General features: G+C 41.4%; 1 protein-coding gene across 8 annotated transcripts in view; it reads right to left on the bottom strand.

The window, feature by feature from the left end:
* LOC143996942 (uncharacterized) overlaps positions 1-17,652 on the bottom strand; it is a 97,088-nt gene that overhangs the window by 24,862 nt on the left and 54,574 nt on the right. For 6 of the 8 annotated variants that reach the window (XR_013277623.1, XR_013277622.1, XR_013277617.1 and 3 more), the window contains one exon: positions 3,097-3,153. The exons of the other annotated variants lie outside the window; for them this stretch is intronic. The gene's annotated coding sequence lies outside the window, so the exon portion shown is untranslated. The remainder of the gene's footprint in view (positions 1-3,096; positions 3,154-17,652) is intronic. 8 annotated transcript variants of the gene reach the window in all.

Here is a 17,652-nt window from a genome sequence, read left to right on the forward strand (position 1 = left end):
GTGCAGTCTGGCGGACTAAGTATTTCGGAATGTTGGAAATACGGTCCCCCCCAAGTCCACAACAGACCCTTGTCCGAGCACGCTACCCGGCCGGCCAGGAAAGGGGGGCGAGCGAGCGCCCCCCCCTCTTGAGCCGTACCAGGACGCGTGCCCTGAACATGGGGGGGTGCCTTGGGGAAGGGGGCGCCGCGTGCCCCCCCCACCCCAAAGCACCTTGTCCCCATGTTGATGAGGACAAGGGCCTCTTCCCGACAACCCTGGCCGTTGGTTGTCGGGGTCTGCGGGCGGGGGGCTTATCGGAATCCAGGAGCCCCCTTTAATAAGGGGGCCCCCGGATACCGGCCCCCCACCCTATGTGAATGAGTATGGGGTACAATGTACCCCTACCCATTCACCTGTGAAAAAAAGTACAAAAAAAACACAACACAGGGTTAAAATATTTTATTGCACAGCTCCGGGGGTCTTCCGTCTTCGGGGGTCTTCTCGCCGGACTCCTCCGCTATCTTCTTGTAGCTCTTTTGCTAGCGGAGGAGTCCGGCTTTCTTCCTCGCCGCCGGCCTCTTCTCCCGACTTCGGGGGTCTTGTCCCCCTCTTCGGTTCTTCTGCCGGGCCACCGCGCCTTCTTATAGCTCTTTTACAGGCGGTGGCCCGGTCTTCTGTCGCCGCCGTCGCCGCCGCCGCCTTCTGTTCTTCTTCTTCTTCTTCTTCTTCTCCAGGAGATGTTGCCTCGACGATCTCTCCGGCCGGAATGCCAGGGACGCACTGCGCGGCCACTTATATAGGGACAATGGGGCGGTGTCACATGGCTTTATGTCACATGGGTTGGTCACATGGGTTGATGTCACATGGGGACTATGACATCGTAAGGGGGCGGGGTCACCATGTGACCTACCCATGTGACATAAAGCCATGTGACACCGCCCCATTGTCCCTATATAAGTGGCAGCGGAGCGCGTCCCTGGCATTCCGGCCGGAGAGAGCGTCGAGGCAACATCTCCTGGAGAAGAAGAAGAAGAAGAAGAAGAAGAACGGAAGGCGGCGGCGACAGAAGACCGGGCCACCGCCTGTAAAAGAGCTATAAGAAGGCGTGGTGGCCCGGCAGAAGAACCGAAGACGGGGAAAAGACCCCCGAAGTCGGGAGAAGAGGCTGGCGGCGAGGAAGAAAGCCGGACTCCTCTGCTAGCAAAAGAGCTACAAGAAGATAGCGGAGGAGTCCGGCGAGAAGACCCCCGAAGACGGAAGACCCCCGGAGCTGTGCAATAAAATATTTTAACCCTGTGTTGTGTTATTTTTGTACTTTTTTTCACAGGTGAATGGGTAGGGGTACATTGTACCCCATACTCATTCACATAGGGTGGGGGGCCGGTATCCGGGGGCCCCCTTATTAAAGGGGGCTCCCGGATTCCGATAAGCCCCCCGCCCGCAGACCCCGACAACCAACGGCCAGGGTTGTCGGGAAGAGGCCCTTGTCCTCATCAACATGGGGACAAGGTGCTTTGGGGTGGGGGGGCCGCGCGGCCCCCCCTTCCCCAAGGCACCCCCCATGTTGAGGGCATGCGGCCTGGTACGGCTCAGGAGGGGGGGCGCTCGCTTGCCCCCATTTCCTGGCCGGCCGGGTAGCGTGCTCGGACAAGGGTCTGTTGTGGACTTGGGGGGGGCCCCCACGCCGATTTTTTTCGGCGTTGGGGTTCCCCTTTAAGTCCATACCAGGCGGCGGGGTCAGCGACGTCTCCTTCGCGGGCCCCGCCTACCTGGAGACGCGCTCGAAATGAGCGGACTTTCCTCCGCGTGTGTGGGTGAGTCCGTTCATTTCAAAAGTAGGGCGGATAGTATGGTGGACTTAGTCCTCTCAAAAAGTGCCGTGTGTGGGCAAGTCCGTTCATTCGAAAGTATGACGGACTGTCCGTCGGATTGTCTGACGGACTAAGTTGGCCAGACAGTCCGCCACGTGTGTACGCGGCTTTAATATTAAAGATAAACAAAGCAAACAATGTCTCCTCTCCTTTTGATGCATGAATCAGATGCTGAATACATTTTACTGGTGAACAAACACCCACACAAACACAACAAATCAGAAAGTCACTAAAATATATGCTTGGGAGTGGGGTCACAGGCTTCTTATTGATTTTTCAATGTTCTACACATTTTCTTCAGCTAAAATGTGATTAAAACAATGGGAGGTAACATGAAAATATTGCATTTGTGAGATATGTTTTGCCCAATTGCAAGTTTTGGCAAAACCTTGGACAGATATATTACATAGGGCTTTTTTAGATGAAAAGAAAAATTACACCGGAGCAATGATTAAAGTAAGAGCGGGTGATAACAGTGAGTGCAAAATCAGAATTTTGTGTGTTCACTTAAGCCAAAATTGCAATGCAGATTGATTATTATAACTCTTCCAAACAGCCTTCAGGTTCAAAAGCAACTCAGACAGCTAGATTCTGTGTTGTGTTACATTTGACTTGCTTTTGTGTTATTAAGATAAGATATGTTAAGATTAAGTAGATTTAAATTGCTTTGAGCTGCTTATTGACAGGAAGAAAATCCATCAAGATGCAGCAACATGCCTGTACATACAAGTCCTTATATTGACAGGATAATAGAAAAAAACTATAAGATGGTCCTTAATCTATCCTTACAGCTAACCGTCCTCTTAACTGAATCCTAAAAACTGTAGAAAACCATTACCCTCAACCCTCAATCCCCAAAAAGCAGGCCTTGGCATATAATCTTACATTTACCTCAGATATTTTACATTCTTAATCCCCATCCCAAATTTAAACATTGGTGTTAACCTCTGACCTTATCACTAACATAACCCCTTGAAATCTATACTAACCCTGTCATTGTCTAAACTGAGATCATCATTAAAATTACATAGTCCTTGCTCCTAAAAGAAAAAGCATCAAGATGGCAGGGTTAAAAATAAATGAAATAGATGATAAAATCTAGGGTGACAACTAAAGATGTGCAGGCATCTCTTGCATATTTTAACATTTCTATCTACAAGTCAGTCTTAAGAAAAATACAGGAAATTAAGTGCTTTGCTGAGTTTAACATGAAAATAACAGCTTTAAAAATAAACATTTTTACCTATCTCAGTTCTGGTAACCACCCCTGGATCTTCCCTAGCTCTAATGGTGAAGCAAACTGAAGGAAGATAAAACAAAAGTTGAACTTTTCTTTAGGAAACCAAACATTGTATACATTGTAAACATTGTATACTAAAAACAAATTCCAACTGTAAAGCCCATTAAAGGAATAATGATAGTGTGGAGCTGGGTTTGCTGTGTGCGGTGGCTGTGTCTCCGCTCGATTCATCACAGAGCCAGGCTGCGAGCGTTGCGACGCACGGGGACAGAACACGGTGCCAAATTAAAAAATTAAAACACACACTATACATACAGTACACTGTAATCTTACAGATTACAGTACTGTATCAAATAATTTTATATCCCTTTTGTCCCTAGTAGTTTCTCCAGTGCCCTGCATGCTGTTTTATATTATATATACTGTTCTTTCTGCCTGGAAACTGGAGATTGTCCATGACAACCAAAACCGTCCCTTTACATTAAAAGCAGTTTTAGACCAGCTAGAAAACAGCAATAATAAATTAGAATCACTCGCAGAATTGAATGATAGTGAATTGTGGGGAAATCCGTCATCAAACACTGAAAGTAATGACAGCGACAATTCTGCAACTGAGCAAATTTCAGTGTTTTTGATTTGATTACATTATTGAATAATTTTTATTATTATTTGTTATAAATATTTATAGTTATTTATTATATTATAATTTATGATTTTGTGTTTCAAACTTTATCATACCCAGGATGTCTACTAGACTCTTGTTTGGACAGATTTAAGTGAGATATTCCTAAGAATTACAGGCCTACAATATAAAACGCCAAATTTCCATGTAAAAGAATTGTACTGCTTTGAGCATCAAAAATCTGAAATAATCATACCGCTAGGGAGGTTAATAATGATTTATTATTTGCATAAAAGTGTACATACTCCAGGCTGAAAAGCACCAATATAATCCAACCTGCATTTTTATAGCACTGATCAATGTAATAAAATCACTGGTCCCCAAAAAGTGTAATTTGAGATCAGATTTGTCTGCTGCAATGTCAAAGTCCCGCTAAAAATTGCAGATCACCGCCATTACCAGTAAAAACAATAAAAAATAAATAAAAGTCAGTAAATCTAACCATAGTTGGTAGACGCAATAATTTTTCTGCAAACCAATCAATGTATGCCTATTGCGATTTTTTTTAACCAAAACTATGTAGAAGAATATATTGGCCTAAACTGATGAATAAATTTGTTTTTTTATATTTTTTTGCATATGTATTATAGCAGAAAGTAAAAAAAAATATTTTTTTTCAAAATTGCCACTCTTTTTTTGTTTATAGCGCAAAAGGTGATCAAATACCACCAAAAGAAAGCTCTATTTGCAAGAAAAAAAGGACATTAATTTTGCTTGGGGACAACGTTGCACGACCATTCAATTGTCAGTTAAAGCGACGCAGTGTCGTATCGCACAAAATGGCCTGGTCATTAAGAGGGCAAATCCTTCCAGGGCTGAAGTGGTTAATATATTCTTTTTTTTAACATTCAACTTTTATTGAAAAAATAAGGAAAGGTTGCACAATACACAAGACGCAGATACAACTGCATATGTTTGTTAGATACAGCTTAAGGTGTCACGACGAGTATTATAAACATATTATTATAAACATAATCTGCAAGCATTATAGGCTCATCAAAACCAATTTTAAAGAATTTGGTTTAATTGCTATCGTAGTAAGTAAATAGTATAAGGAACTTTGTTATGCTTAATCTGGATTTTTTCTTGTTGCTCTATGCTATCACTATTATGTAGTTAAGAAAAGTGTAGTAGGAAAAGTGTAAGTAGTATAATGTAGGTACGTTAATAGCTCTTAGTTGCATTTGATCGGTTAGGATCTCACATACAGATATAGAGGGTTATTTATGAAGGCAAATCCACTTGAAAGTGCACTGGCTATAAATCTGAGGGGTAGATCTGAAATGAGTGGAATCTCTGCTGATTTTATCATCTAATCATGTGCAAGCTAAAATGCATTTTTTTTATTTTCCTTGCATGTCCCCCTCGGATCTACAGCGTCTTTACTTCCAAGTGTACTTTCAGTGCACTTTCAAGTGATTTTCCTTTAGTAAATAACCCCCATAGTCTAGTATGATCTTGTTTTGTTAGGACATTATAAAGCTGGTGAGGTCATGGCATCCACAAAGGACTAGAAGTACTGAAAGCCAAACCAGGGCTTCCGTGTTTTGTGGAATCTCTCTACCATTCCTGAGTCTTATGCAAGGGTATCTTCTATATCACAGATGTCCTTGACCCTATTTAGCCAATCTGAGATGGATGGAACATGTGTTGTGATCCAGTGTAGGGGAATTAGTGATTTGGCCACATTTAGGAGGTGTTTAGTTAAAGAATGCTTGTATCTTTTAAATGAGAAGTTGTCACGGGCAATAAGCAGCAGGCCGCATTTAAGTTTAGTTTGCTCTCTGTGATTTTCCTGATCAGTTCCCTAACTCCATCCCAGTAGACCGAAATTGAAGGGCAACTCCACCAAACATAGGTCATTGTACCTATTTCTTTCTGACATCTCCAGCAGGAGTCTCGTTTTTGTGGATCCGGTCTATGCAGCTTATCCAGAGTGTAGTACCTCTGTGTTAGTAACTTGTAATTGTTTCTTGCATTTTTGTGCTTATGGAACATTTATGTGCTAATATGCAGGCCTACCGCCATTGTTTGTCTGTAATTTCCTCCTGTAATTTCCTCCTGTAATTCCTCCGACCACTTCCTCCTGTGTCCGTCTGCCTCGGCCATCTCAGGGTACTATATCCATGAATAAGCAATTGAAGTGGCCCTCGCAAGTGGCATAAACCCATGGCAAACCGACTCTAAGTCAGTTAGGGGTCTGTGGAATTCCTGTCCAAGTAACTTTGTAGTTGGAGGTAGGACCAGTGGCGCATATGGGGCAGGTTATTTTCTAGCCAGAGAGTGTTCCATTCTTTGATTTTACCTCCTGAGTAACAGTTGCCCGCCAGTAGTGGGCTGTCTTGTTGTGTTGGTTGAAAGAGTGTGTTCTGTGTACTATGGGGTGTCATCGTAGGCTTACTGGGAAAATGGACCAAGGAATACAGGGTGAGTATTTTAGCGGTATCGGGTTCATGTCTGCTTCTAGTGAGATCCAATCTTTCATGTGGCCATGGCAATGCCAGTCAATTACCCTCGCCAGGTGTGAAGCTTGGTAGTAATTTTTAAAGTCTGGAAGGCCTATTCCGCCTAGTTCCTTGGGTTTAGTTAGCCACTTTAATCTAATTCTAGGTTTCTGCTGGTTCCATAAGAACTTTAAGCCCGTGATTGCAGAGTTCAATTTAATCAATCTAATAAAAGGTTACAAGGATTAAATGAATAGAATGGGTGACAAAGGGCATTCCTGTCTAGTACCATTCTTTATGTGTACCTTTTCAGACAGTATGCTGTTAATTTTTAGTTTTGCTAAGGGATTTTGGTATAATAATGTGGGCCTATCCCCACGTGTCTGCACACTGCCATCATGAAATCCCAAGCAACAAGATCGAAGACTTTCTCTGTAGAAAGGAGAAAGCCCTCGATGTTCCGCGTCTTTGTTGCATGAATTAATAGTAAGGCTTTAGTCACATTTTGCTTCTCTGCCAGGCATGAAGCCTACTTGTTTCAGCCCTATTAGTTCCAGGAGGAGTGGGACTAATCGTAGGGTGAGAATCTTTGAGAATAATTTAATGTCCAGGTTTAACAGGGAAATGGGACAGTAACTGGTACAATCCGTGGGGTCGTTACGTGGTCGTTACGTGGCTTTGGTAGCACTGTAATGTGTGCTGACAGAAAGTCTGGGGTTAGATCTCTAGGATTGGACATGGAATTCATAGCTGCAATGAGGTCTGTGAGGATGTTCATGAAGGTTTTATAATAGATGGAGCAATATCCATCTGGTCCTGGGCTCTTCTCCGACTTCAGCTGTTTGATAGCTTGCCTGACTTCTGTAGTCGAAATTGGCGTTTCTAGCAATGAGATGTCTTGTAGGGTCGGAAGTCCACTTTTATTTAGGTAGTTTTGAATAATTTGTGTCCTATCTCCCTCCATGTCTTGTTGTCTGTGTTGTGGTGGTAGGTTGTATAATTTTAAGTAATACTCATGGAAGTATGCAGCTATCGGCTCAGACGCTACATCAATTTTGCCTTCCTCTCTTTTGAGTCCAGAAATATTATTGGTGTGGGTTTGTTCTTTCAAAGCCCTGGTTAAGAATCTGCCCGTTTTGTTCCCTGACTCATAATAGTTTTTTTTAGAAAAATAGCATTCGTTTGGCTTTAGCCTTAAGTATATGCTGTCATTTCTTTCTAGCGTCTAGTAATTTTTTTGCTGATTGCACTGAGAGTGACTGTTTATGGAGGGATTCTAGTATACTAATTTGTGTTGTCAAGCTTCGGATTTTATCTTCCCTTTCCTTTTAGCATTTAGTGCCTATCCTAATCAGTTCCCCTCTGATTGTGCATTGATGTGCCTCCCAGACTATTAGTGGGTCTGCGCCTGGTGGGTTGTTATGTTTGAAAAATTCCGTCAGGGCCAAAGTGATTGTGGGAAAGAGCGTAGGGTCCGTCAGTAGTCAGGTGTTAAGTCTCCATGTCGGTTGCTTATGTGGGGAATTCTTTATGTCTAATGTTATGGAGATGGGTGAGTGGTCCAAGAATGATTGGATGCCTATATGTGCTTCTACTAAAGCTGGGATATCTCTTTGTGCAATAAACAGGTAGTCTAAGCATGCATATCCAGAGTGTGAAGTGGAAAAATGTGTAAAATCCTTTTCCTCGGGATGATGGAAGTGCTATGTGTCTATGAGTTGCAGAGATTGCAACAGGCATATGATTTATTTTTAGAATCCTATATGTGATACAGGACTTTTCGTTGGAAGTGTCAGTCAATGGGTTAAGCGTTGAAATCCCCTCCCATTATCAAGCAGACTTGCTGACAAAACATTACATTAACCCTGTTGGGGAAGCAGACATTCACCAGGGTCACTGTCATACCCACGAGTGTCCCCTTCAGGAATAGAAATCCCCCCCCCCCCCCCGGGTCACTTAGTTGCTCTGTCAGTTCAAATGGTGCCTCTCTACTCAGCAGTATTGAGACTTTTGGACTTGGAGTCATTGTTAATAGCGTGGAAGGCCTTAGTGAAGTAAGAATTTGTAAGTCTTGGTATATGGTGCGTCCTAAAGTGTGTTTCCTGAAGGAACACAAAGTGAGGCCTACCCTTTTTAAGCTCCCTCAGAAGGGTCGAGTGCCATTCAGGTCTGTTTAGGCCTCTGGCATTATGGGAAATCACAAAGGGGCTGTGCACCAGAGAGGAATAGGCCATCTGGAGGATTCGAGGATGTGTTCCGTGGAGCTATATGTAAAACAAAGCTGATAACCGTAGATCAGTAACTGTACCAATATTAAAAATTAAACTCACAATATTTTCTACTTTACACTGTTGTGAGAGTAGAGATTATTAGTAATCCTCCTCCCGAGGTAATAAACATCCACCCCCGAAGGAGATAATCACTGAGTTTTGTTAGGATGCCCTGTATCCATACAGTGGAGTACTGGGCAACTTTGAGGGAAAGAAGGGAGGCTACAGATGACAGGGTGGCAACTTGCCTCCGACTACTGTTAGAAGAGGTCTTAACAATTAAACCTGAGTGGGTAACCGAACTGTTGCACACACAGCAGTAAGGGCAACAACTGGTTATTTCTAACTGTTAAATATACTACCATAGTAGGTAACATAAACCTAAACAGCCACGTTTTGATCTTTTTGATTGCCTTTTATCTGGGGTGGAAAACTGTGATCTACGGGGGTTCCTTTCTGGGGGTGTCAGTAGGAAATCAGAATACCATTCCGCATTGAATATGTTGTTGAGCATTATGCGAAACTGAGAGGGCATGGAAATCGCTATGTATATTTCAGCTCCCTCTTCCTTAGCTTCTCCAGCAGGGGGTGAAATGCTTGCCGGTTCTTGAGGGTAATCCGGGATAGATCTTAAAATAACATTATGGTTTCCCCATTGAATATAATGTGGTCATTCCTCCATGCTTTACGCATGATTTTCTCCTTGAGGAAAAAGCTTTGCAAGCACCATATTATGTCTCTCAGTGGTCCTGTTTCAGGCCCCCTAGGCTGCAAGGCCTTGTGGTCTCTCACAAAGTCAATGACCATGTCCTCCTGTCTGTCTAGCAAGCTGTTAAAGACCCGCTGTAGTGCTGGGATAATCTGACTCGTTTCCACTGTTTCTGGGATCCCCCTCACTCTTATGTTGTATCTTCTGCCCCTGTTGTTCAAATCCTCAAGGTGCCTATTAATTTCTATGAAATGTTGAGATTGGGTGACAGAAATTTTTTCCAGTCTATGTATGGCCTTGTCTCTATGCTTCCCTGCAGCCTCTGCAGACGATATTTTCCTCCGTCAGTACCAGCAAGTTGTTTTTTAAGTCAGTGATCGCTGCAGAGACAGTAGACTTAATATTCGCAGTGATAGACATAACTGAGTAGGGGAGGGGGTATTCTGTTCTGGTTTTGCCCCTACCTGAGTCCTCTGGAGCTGACTGCGAATCTTCGCTGTACTCCCTCCTCCTCGTGGTACGTCAGCGCCATCTTTGGTCCAGACACACTGCTATGGGTTTATTTTTAAAAATATCTGTGATGTTCCGTGCTAGGCAAGTTGTTGACTCACAGTGTGGACAAGAGTGCGGGTTGGAGTATAGTCCTTTCCCCGGCATCAGAGGGCTGTTGGTCAAATGTTAGGCCGAAAACGGCTGGGTGTGCAGAGGAGCTCCCTCAGTGCCATCCTCGTTGCGCACCAAGCCACGTCCTCCAGTTAATATATTTTGACTATATGGCTCTGAGATATTGTATGTACTTGTAATCTGGCTGAACATGTTATCCTTTACATTGACAAAACAATATGTCAACACATCAAATTCATTGTTTGAAGAATTCTATGAAGTAAATAGTTCACTTTGTTTTATACTTTTTAAGCATGAAAAAAGTAATTTTCAAACAATCTCAAGAAAGTATAACTGACAAACCAAAAACAAATTAAAAGATAAAAGTGTTGAACAGTGAACATCTGTCATTACTGTTCAAAGAAAGAAGTTCATGTGGCTTCAAATAAGATAACCAACCAAAACAAGGCCACATTTAATCATAGGAGTACAGTTTTTGCATTTACATTTTATACTGTCTGTAGTCTTATTCAGACCTTTAGTGGCTTAAATCATCTTGCCATCTGTTTCATGACATTCATGTCACAGTCAATTAAGATCCCCTATTTTCAAGCTGTCTTCATTGTTTAATGTGCAACTTCTATCTAGTTACTTTGCAAGCACCACACGGGAGAAGCTTGCTATCCCTGCTGGAGACCAGCACATATGAGACAGAAGAGAATAATGACAGCGAGCTTTGCTAAGAGTTCTAGCATGACAAACGCACGCAGTTACTGATTCCAATTATGAAAGTGGATGGAGAAAAAAGGTGCTGCCTTTGGGAGGCTCCTGTCAAATTGACAAGCTAAAGAAGTCACTCATCTCTCTTTAGCAGTGTTAACACTGCTTGAAAGTCTATTTCTAAGGAAACAATATGTTCTAACAAGCATTTCTCGGCTGTGGAAGATGTAATGTGTACATTCTGGCTATTCATGTTAGTATAAAATTTACTAATGGAAAAAAAATGACCGGGAAAGGCAACAAATATGTCTGTTACATGTATTGTTAGCAATGACAGATCTTGATTTTTAACATGTAGACATTTTAATAATAGCCTTTACCAGAGTCTTTTTTAACAAAGGTCAGGCCTAAGGTGAGTAGAGAATGTGAAATGTGTATATGATATTTACTGTGCATAGATATTGGATTACTACTATTGTAAAAATACGGTACCAGCTTCTGATTGTATTAAAGAATTGGACCAGACATCAAAGCAAAGGCAAATACTAACAATACACAGTATATATATATATATATATATTTTTTTTTTTTTGCTGCCTGTCTGTGCAGGAGCAAAGCAGGCCAATGGATCTCAGATAAGCCAGCAATATCTAAGAGAAAAAGAGAGAACAGCGCAATCCCTAATATTTAAATTAGGATATGAGCCACCCCAAAAAGATGTGCTTCTTATGGCTTTAAAAATTCAAAAACCAAATCTAATAACTAAATGTGACATGAAATAATACCTACAACTTGTAAAGTAAACATATATAGTGACCCTCGTTTACCATAAACCCTGAAATAAGTAATGCTGGGTCTGTGGTACCAAGAATTCAAAAAAGAAAACATGTGAAGTTGAGTCCAAAAAGACTATACATTGTGAAAAAGTGAAACAATATAAATGTGACAAATATTATAAAGTCCTTTTATGAGTCCAACTGAAAACACCACGTGTTGAATGAAGATGATCCAATCCAAAAACCCTTAAGGATTAACGTGAACCGAAACCAGGTATACCTCCACCAAACAGATAGCCCTAGCCCCTTACCAGATGCCCCAGTAAGGAGCGCTTTCTCACAAATTAGGTCAGAAGATAGGTCAATCTTGAACCATCCCAATGGAACTTTCTATCGTAAACCAGGTTAAGGGATACGCCAGCCTTGAACCATCCAAACCAGGGGAAAACACTTTATGGAGCAGGACTCATATGTATTTCATTGGAGAATCAAAAAGGTCCGCCATAAAAAGGAAAAGATACTCCAAATAGTGTAAAAACGTTTAATAAAAATATAAAAATAAAAGGAAATACACTTACAAACATAAGGAAACACAGGGCATATCATCAAAATGGGCAAGCGTCGGCCGATCGCGAACTCCAAACGATATCCCTTCCGGTACCAGTTCAATTGGGGCAAAAAAGCGTGTCACACCACCCAACGCGTTTCGTGAAAGAGTCACGTCGTCTGGGGCAATATCTAAGCCCTTGTACACACGGTCGGAGATTCCGACGGAATGTGTCCTATTGGACCGTTTTGTCGGATATTCCGACTGTGTGTGGTCTCCATCGGACTGTTTCCGTCGGAATATCCGACGGACCAACTTTTCCAACTTGCCGGTAAAATTTTCCGACAAAATCCTCCGATCCTACATACTTCGATCATGTGTAGCCTACTCCGACAGACAAAGTGCCACGCATGCTCAGATCAAATTCCTAGACCAAAGCTATTGGCTACTAGCCTGAACGTAGTCCCGTCGTAACGAAATAACGTCATCACGTTATGTACAATTGGATTTTCCGACAACTTTGTCCGTTCGTGTGTATGCAACAGTTTCGGACAAAATCCGTTGGACGAAATCCAACGGATTTGGTTGTCAGAATGTCCGACCGTGTGTACAAGGGCTTAGAACACCTAAATCTGGTCTCCAGGAAGATATAAAAGCACACATGAATTGCAGCTCTCTATTCATTATTGCACTATTAAAGCTGATGTTCAGTTAAAAATTGTATTGTAGATAACAGGGACATAATTTACCTCTAATGAAGTGTATCCCATGTGCTGCTGGCTGCTTACCATCCTATCTTCCATCCACTGATACCGGATACTTCCACAGCGGTGATCTTCTGATGCTGCAAGAGTTAAGATCAGCACTTGTGACTGTGCAGCATTGGCACTGCCCACGTTCCCCTACCTCCTCCCTCACCAATTCACAAGAACTCATAGTATGCTTTACTAAAATGCAAAGTGTTCTGTGAATGGAGGAGGAGAAGATAAATACAGGAATCCACTTCCTCCAATCACAGAGCACTTTTCATTTTGGGAACATATACTACCAGTTCTTGGGTGGGCAAGAGAAGGGAAAGGGGAGGTGGTTAAGTGGCACTGATGGTTCAAATATGGTAACCCCTGCAGTGCTGGAAGATCACCACTGTGGAAAATATCCTGCATCAGAGTAGGGAAGATTTCTACAGTAGGCAGCAGACAACAGGGTCGTGTATTTCACCATTTGCCTGGAGTTCCGCTTCATTTCTGCTTCTGTCAAAATGTACCCATGATAAGGAAATTCCACATATGCACAGAGACACCTGCATTGGTCTTCCATGAAGGGAATTACACCATTTCTATTTTGCAAAGACCCAGCCAGGCTGGAAAAACCCCCAGAACTAGTGGGTTTGAGAGGAGTTTTTGAGCTACGATCTAAGGCTGATAAACGTGTCAAAACATGGCTAACCGTAATTTTTAGTGTTTTTGATCCCATAGCTTGTGGGTTTTTTTCCACTAAAAACACTAACACTAAAAAACGCAGCAAAGCGCTTTAAGAAAAAACGTGGAAAAAACACAGAATAACACAGTTTTTAATGTGGCAATGCTACTGGCTATGTTATAACATTGAGTGTGCACGATGCCTACAAGTCAAATTTACATTCCTATACTAGTTGCATTTTAAAAAACATTTAATGATTATGTACTGAGCACTAGACAAAATTATTATTATTATTATTATTTTTTTTTATCTTCCTAAAGTGTAGATGTAATTCTTATGTCCCTGTAAAGCAAGTCAAAAGCAGACTGGATCGGAGATAGTTTTTATAACTGAGATTGGCCAATTTATTGCTTAAGCAAGTTAAGGAAATCTATAAATGGGCAGATGTCTCATCAGCAACAATAGACAATGAGAGATCTGTCTATCCTCAGAACCGCCATCGTGATTTGGTGAATAAATATGAAAAGGGAAGGACCGGCAGTTGTAGCGTACCCTTTTTCTACTTGGAAAATGTTTATCTACAGTAACGAGGCCACAAGTTTATCATTGCATCAAGAGAAGCCCAAAATGATGCAATCTTTACTCAATTATCAAGTTTGGATTTTAATGTATATGACCAGTCTTAGCCCTTGTACACACGGTCGGAGAATCCGTCAGAATGTGTCCTATCGGACCGTGTTGTCGTATAATCCGACTGTGTGTGGTATGCATCGGACTGATTCCGTCTGACCCAATTTTCCAACATGTTGGAAATATTTTCCAACCAACTGGTCCGATCAGACATACTCCGATCATGTGTAGAGAATTCAGATCGAACCAAGTGCCACGTATGCTCAGATTAAATTCCTAGACCAAAGCTATTGGCTACTAGCCTGAACGTAGTCCCATCGTAACGAAATAACGTCATCATGTTCTGAATGATCGAATTTTCCGACAACTTGGTCCGACTGTGTGTATGCAACAGTTTCGGACACAATCCGTCGGACACAATCCGTCGGACAAAATTCGACAGATTTGGTTGGCAGAATGTCCGACAGTGTGTACAGGGGCTTAGGCATCCCATAGATGAGTAATTTTATTTTGTTCAACCAGTGGGCTGAACGAAAAAAAAAAAAATGAATTGATTTCCACATCTACACATTCGATATGGATAGGGGAATCCTCCCTGCTGAGCTAGTACATTCTGACAGCAGGGAGACATCTCAGCCATCAGAATACACTGATCAGTGCTGCCAGTTATAGTTCACATAGTCGGCTATTATCAGTAGATTGACTTCTGTACAACCATCCTGCTCATACATGGATCGAAAGTCAGCTGCTCCCTGCTGAACCATCCACATTTCTATCCATGTACGGTTTTATGTATATACTAATATAGCAGTTGATGTCAACCAGCAACTGTTTTAAAACAAAGGTATCAGCAAGCTTTACCTGCACTGAATATTTAGTGTATGTCACATCACAGCTTAATAAAAAATGTATGTAAAAACAATTTTAAAAAATTAACGCATTTTTAAAGATACATATCTAACTCCAAAAGTTTTCATATAAAATATATATTTCTAAAATATATAAAATATATAAAGATATCAAATATATCAAATATATAAAAATAGATATTTTTCTAAAATGCATCTCAAATGGTCTAAGAATATGCTTTATCTGTTCATATTCCTAAAGCACACTTTTTATACTATTGTCCTGGGGTCTGCAAACTGTATTTATAATCACAGTAAAAAGAAAAGTCACTCTGCAGGTTCTTTTTTTTGAATACCTACATAATTTAGTGCACACACCTCTTATATCGAGAGGTGGATTTGCTTAGTGTTACTTGACAAGCTGATCCTCTCTCGATAAACCAGTGCACTAATTAGTGGGTCTCACTGTTACATAACAAGGCTTGGCACTGAGGAAACTCACTGTGGGCCAGCTTAACACTGCATATATTAAAGGGTCCAATTTATTTTATTTTTTTTATAGAAGGATGATAGTGTTACAAATACTGTTTCTTTTCTCAGTCCATACATATATTTCTGTTGGTGCAGGGCTAAGAATTAAATCAAAACCTGCCCTGAACTTTACTAAATATTACTGCTGGCATCAGAGATAGTGCTATCCTGTCAGGCATCTGCTGTATGTCAAACCTCTAGTGTTACCGAAGACCCCTTGATGGTGGTGGTGATATTAATGCTACTACTGTATATTAAAGTTTCACTGCACCTCAAGGAAAGTCCCACATCAGCAGCAGGTTCATGATTAATAAGCTGAAATGTCCTTTGTTATACCTTTTAGAAGAACTCGTGATGAATTTATTTATTACAGATACTTATATACCGATGTCAATTTACGTAGAGCTTTACATACAGTATATATTGAACATTCACATCAGTCCCTGCCCTCAAAGAGCTTATAATCTAAGTTATTTGAGACAAAATCTATCTGTTTGCACTCTCAGTCTAGTCTACCTATTTAATTTCTTATTAAAGCTTTTGGCAAAAAATATACCTGCCTACCTGGGGTAGGAACACCTTTCCTCCATTGATGAATTTATCAAGGAATCACCTTAAAAAGTGTTATCTGTCAAACGACATGCATAGAAAATGCTTCTTACAAGGTTCAGCAGACAAGGCTACAATATAGATAAGGGACATTCTATAGCGCAGGGATCTCCAAACTACGGCCCTCCAGCTGTTGCGGATTTACATGTCCCATGAGGCATTGTAAAACTCTGACATTCACAGATATGACTGGACATAATGGGAATTGTAGTTCTTGAACAACTGGAGGGCCAAGTGTAGAGACCCCTGCTCTATTGCATCAACATAAAACAAATAAGACTGATGCCGCGTACACACGGTCGGAAATTCCGGCCAGAAAAAGACCGATGAGAGCTTTTCATCGGAAAATGAGACCGTGTGTATGCTCCATCGGAATTTAGCTGTCCGAATTTTCGACGGAAAAACTTTCTATCGGTAATTCCGATCGTGTGTATGCAATTCCGATACTCCATAATATCACGTATGCTCAGATTCAACTATGAGACAGAAGCTATTGGCTACTGGCTATTGAACTTCCTTTTTCTAGTTCCGTCGTACGTGTTGTACGTCACCGTGTTCTAAACTATCGGAATTTGGTGTGTCCGTGTGTAGGCAAGACAGCTTGAGCGGAATTCCGTCGGGAAAACCATCAGAGCTTCTTCCGACGAGAATTCCGATTGTGTGTACGCGGCATGAGGGTATCAGTTGCAAGAGAGTAGGGTCACCAAAGACAGGTTTCTCATTACCAATTTGTCTGCCAAATAGACATGGCTGCAGGGCTGGCCATTCAAGGAAAAGGAGGCCCCTAAAATGGATTCAAGACATCTATCAACAGAATCCTTATCAGAAGGAACATCCTCAATGGGAACCCTAGGATGTTTACTGAGAAGTGAAATGGCAGGTTTCACTACTGTAATTTTTTTTTAATGCTGAAGAGACATGCTTTGTGTCTTCTGCATTAAACGTATTTATCGGCCTGTCCGCCCCGTACAGTGAACTCTGCACACTGTGAGCTGCTCCATGCCTCTTATCAGTTTGGTTGCCCTTCTCTGGACTTTCTCCAGTACCCTAATATCCTTTTTGTGAACTGGTGATCAAAACCGAACTGCAGATTCCAGATGAGGTCTTACTAATTCTTTGTACAGAGGCAAAATAATATCTCTCTCTCTGGAGTCCATACCTCTCTTAATACAATAGAATAGAAGCAAGTAGATCCTTATACTGTAGTTCCTGAGGTACAATTTCTTCAGCTGCAATGAGAACATTGAGCAGCACAATAGTGGCCTTACCAGATCTCACTCCATATCTCCTATGACTTGTAGTAGGAGGTAGCAGAACCTTAAATGACTTCAAACTGCACATATATAGCTATGAGGCTAAAGAAGAGGCATGGGTAGGCACAATCACAGGTTTGAAAGGGGACTTACCTAACATTTGCCTAAAAGGTACATTTTTCAGGGTACTGCTTAGGGACAGTTAAAAATTCTAGATAAGATATATAGTATAAGATGGCAAATTTTCACTTTTCGAGTTTTTATCCACTTTAACATATTTAAAAGTATTTAAGGCTTGCCATATCATCACATGTTTGCTTTATTATTTAGGATCACATTGCAGGCTCACGATGACAGAGGCTTATAAATTACTTAAAAAAAAAAAAAAAAATGTATGCCTTTAGGCTGAAGAAGAGTTTTCAAACTATACCTGCCCTTTTTTAATTTTTTTACACTTTTAAAGGATAAATTCACCTTTTTTTTATAAATTCCAGCTCTCCTATGTACCAATATACCAT

Source organism: Lithobates pipiens, unplaced genomic scaffold (genome assembly GCF_037356315.1).
Source record: "Lithobates pipiens isolate NorthernLeopardFrog02 unplaced genomic scaffold, aLitPip1_a1.2 Scaffold_19, whole genome shotgun sequence".
In the NCBI taxonomy this organism is placed as follows: Eukaryota; Metazoa; Chordata; class Amphibia; order Anura; family Ranidae; genus Lithobates; species Lithobates pipiens.